Source organism: Pyrus communis, chromosome 12 (genome assembly GCF_963583255.1).
Source record: "Pyrus communis chromosome 12, drPyrComm1.1, whole genome shotgun sequence".
Classification (NCBI taxonomy): Eukaryota; Viridiplantae; Streptophyta; class Magnoliopsida; order Rosales; family Rosaceae; genus Pyrus; species Pyrus communis.
Window position 1 is genome coordinate 20,384,573 of NC_084814.1, and position 4,579 is coordinate 20,389,151.

Here is a 4,579-nt window from a genome sequence, read left to right on the forward strand (position 1 = left end):
AACAACCATACCTGTATTAGATGGCATAGGAGCAATAGGAGCCTCCGGTAAAGGTGTTTCCACCCTTTCCGTGGGTTGGGTGTATTCCTCTTCCTTGTGATTTGATTTTGATGGTTGAGGGTCCGTTCCAACCTCCTTGTCACTGCTCAACATGATTTCCTTGGCAGTTTCAAATTCTCCCTTCTGATTTGCAATGGTTGAACTAGGGAGTTCGCCTTGGTCGCAAAATTGTCCTTCGAACTCCGCTATCTGCCCAATTTGCTTTTCCAGAGTAGTAAGTAATTGAAAAATCGTATCATTATCATTTGAATTACCTACATTACTTTGGGCAGGTTGTGGTGGCTGCATAGGCGTTGAATAGAACTCCTCATACGGCTGCCAATATCCTTCTTGTTGAGCCTCATTGTCTTGATTTTGTAAGCCCTGCACCAAACAAATTAATTCATCAAGCTTTTGGTTATAATTTATTGACGAACTTAAATTTGGTTGGGCATATTGAATATGAGGTTGTGGTGGCTGCCAATATCCTCCTTGTTGAGCATTTTGAGGTTCCCACCACATAGAGTTTGAATGATCACTCCAATCCGAATTGTAAGTATTGGAAAACACGTTATTCCTTGATTGAAGATTAAATATATCAACTCTTTGCATTTGGGACCTTTCCATGAGTTGTGACAAAAGAGAAGCATTATTAAGTGTCATCTTGTTCTTAACAAACAAAACACAAATAAAAAAAAAATAAAAATAAAAAAATAAAAAATAAAAAATAAAAAACTAAATCTAAAAGACAATACAGAAACAAACAATCCAAGGGATTAGCAAATTTTCTAATCCCCGGCAACGGCGCCAAAATTTGATGCGAGTTTTATACGCGCACAAATTAAACCCTCTTTTTGACAATTGTAGTATAAGTATAAGTAGGGATCGTTCTGGACCGGGGATTAGGAGGGATTGCAAATCTCTTGGAAACTGACTCAAAAACGTAAAATAAAGTTTAAAACACTAAACTAGACTCAAAGAATGCAAAATTAAAGTTCAAAACACTAAGACAAACCAAAAACTCAAAATGCTTTAAAAACACAAACTAAATTGAATTCTAACTAGAATGAACATTAAAGCAAAAGGGGGATTGAGGTTTTTACGAAAATTGAAATAACGAAACAAGTTAATAAACTAGACAGAATGTAAATATGAAATTTATGGATGAATGCTAGCTAAGGGGTTCATCTCCATACATGTTATACTTGCATAATAAAACGATTTCCAATTGCATTTCAATAAATCATTAATTCTCAACACTCCAAGTTAATTAGGTCCGCTTAAATTAACCATCAAGTTTTCCTTAAGTTAATGAATTGGATGGGTTAGCGCAACGCAATTCACAACATTCTCCAAAAGTCCTTTACGTGAACAGCACAATAAAGATACAATCAAAGATCATTAAGCATTATGAAAACTATAAGTGTTGACGAGGCATTCGTTACTATGATGAGCATGAAACTCGTGCCAAGAATTCATTTAACGCGATTGTTTATAAGCAACCTCCACTACTTGTGAATATAAGTACATAACGATTAGGTGAAAATCACTTATATTCTAGCGTCATATTCATGCATGAAAATTAAGCGCGCATTCTTAATAAACATACATAAATAAGTTATCAATCAAACGGTTAAACAAATTGAATCAACAACTTATGAAATGCAATTAGAAGTAATCAAATCAAAATGCAAGCATAAACATATATTTCGAATCACCCCCTAGCTAAGGGGGGGGTTTAGTTCCTCATACAAAACAAAGAGAATTAAAATTAAACATTGAAATCAAAGAAACACCTAAACATTCCAACAACTCAAACTTGAATTGTATGAACGTTTAGGCCCTCTTCTCTTCCTCTTTATTGTAGCATAAGGTCTAAGGATAGTTGGTTTGGGGGAATGGAAGTGTGGAATGGAGTGAGGAGTGATGGAAATGGAAAGATGGTTTTTGGATTCTAAGGGAGACTCAAGGCTAAGAGAGAAAGGGATGTGTTTGTGGTGTGTTGTGTATGAAATGAGATGTCCATGAATGAATGAATGCAAGGGTATTTATAGGAGTAGTGGAGGGAACATATGGCTATGTCATTTGTAGGTGAAGTAGGTGGATGTTGTAGGTGAAGTAGGTGGATGTTGTAGGTGAAGTGGATGTTGTAGGTGAAGTAGGTGGATGTTGTAGGTGAAGTAGGTGGATGATATGTTAAGTGATAAGTGATAAGTGATATGATATGTGGTTATGATATGATAAGTGGTTAAGTGGTGATGATAAGTGATAAGTGATTAAGTGATATGATATGTGGTGATGATAAGTGATAAGTGCATGTGGGTTAACTAATGAAGGAAATGCATGTGCAATGACAATGTGTTAGAATGGATGTGTGTTATGCATGGCATGATTGGGATTAGGAAAGGTTTAAATGTCCTAAAACTAAAGAGAACAAGGTTCCAACACTTTGGCTCCAATTAGGTCTTCAATTTCGTCCAACACTTTGGCTTCAAGCATAAGCTATCCGTCCTTAGCCCAAAAGTGCTCCAAAAGTCTCCAAAATGCATCTTTTTGCTCCTTTAGCCCTTTGGACCTACAAACACACGAAAATAGCTTAAAGTACTAAAATAACTAAAGAAACATAACGTAAATGCACGAGAACAAGCCATTTAAGTCGCATGAATATGCTCCTATCAAAATACACTCATATGATAAGACACAGGGTTGGAAACGAGTTCATATGAATGGAGAATTATATATGAAGGGTTATGAGTCGCCCACATAATATCTCCATAAATAAATCCTTCAAATATACATGGAAGCAAATTGCTCTGTATAAATTCTAGAGGAAAATGTGTCATGAAATGTAGAAAATCCCTGAAGGATTCAAATTGCTTGAAGAAAGCCCCGGAAGGGTAAAGCATGAAATATGTACTCAATACCAATGGATGGTATAAATTGCCTTAGTAAGTACTTCCATTATGGTATTATTGCAACATACTAAAATCTCTTGCAAGAGTTGATGATATTAAATTGGGACTCCTGAAGAGTCAAGAAAGATTATAAAGTGTTGAGAGAAATATTGTCTCGAACTGCAGAATCGAACAATATGCCAACACGAATCTTATCCATGATGTTTACGACATTAAAGAATCATATGGATTGAAGATTATGAGTTGAATACTCAAATGATTTAGACACTGAGAATAATCATTTATCTTCGCGAGGGGTAAAGATAAATTGATATTTGGTCCAGAAGTACCACATCTTAGTGAAATATATGTTTTATTGTATTTAATACAATACACTGAATGAAATAAAGCTTATATATTAATATCTCCGAGAAATTACATACACATGAGTTAAAACAAACAAACAGAAAGGAACCTTCACAAAGGTTACTCATGTGAAGCCTCAGTACTCGGAAGTACCCCAGAAGGGGAAGACACCAGAAGTTGATTATTTGAAGTCTCAATACTTGGTGAAACTCCAGACAGCTAAGACAATGGATGTCTTTGGAATAAAGACTCGAACCCCCGATTGTCATTTTGAGTCCGACCTTCGGATTCCAGTAGCTGGTCGAGCTTTCTTTTCATGCTCGTAGAGTAATTATTTGCAAGCATGTGTAACACTTTATTCTCATGCTTAAGCCCTCTAATCTCTTGTTTAAGACTTGCCACCTCAGCCATTAATGATTCAACTTGGTGGGTTCGAGCAAGTAAGCGCTGGCCCATATTGGATACAGAGCCCGCACATTGAACACTGAGTGCCAATGAGTCTTGAACGGCCGCTTCATCAGACCGGTTTGAAAGGATTATGTTGTCCTTTGGAGTGAGAAGATTCCTGGCTACCACTGTAGCAGTTATGTTATCCTTCATCACAGAGTCCCCAACCGTAAGAGGACCATTAGAAGATGAGAAGGACGGGCGCCATATGTTATCCTGACGCTGCTCGTTTGTATCAATCCTGAGACTCAAATCTAAGCAAATGTTAGATGGGCAAGCCATTTTAAAAAAATGATGAAGGAAGTCAGATAAAATCTCAGAAGTGCAAGAAAGGGAAATTTCTACAGGTAACAATTTTCTGAGTGTTTCTGAACAAAATTGATATCTCTATAAAAGGAGGGGCAACATGACCACTTATTCAAAAATCGAAGAGACACCGATTTTCGAATTTCAAAAGCCGGATTTCCCTGCATGACGTCTGTCAACATTTCTCAGACACAATCTCAGCTCTTGGACATCACGTGCAACTTTGTCAAAGATCTCTGATAAAGTTGAAAACGCGTGAATCTTACTGTTCTAATTACACCACAGTTGCTGACAAGAGTAAAGGCACAGCACTACTACCTGCTATTGGGAAATCCATATATATGTCAACCTCTGTTCTCCATGGCAAGGCAGAACTGAAAAATATCTAACTCTTCCTCATCTCCGAGAATGCATCTTTCACAAAGTATCTCGAAATACTCAGTTTTCTTCCTCTCTGAGAATACCTCTACAAACAAGTCACACCAGAGTAAGAGTATCTCATTTCATCAGGGACGAGAGCAAGAGTA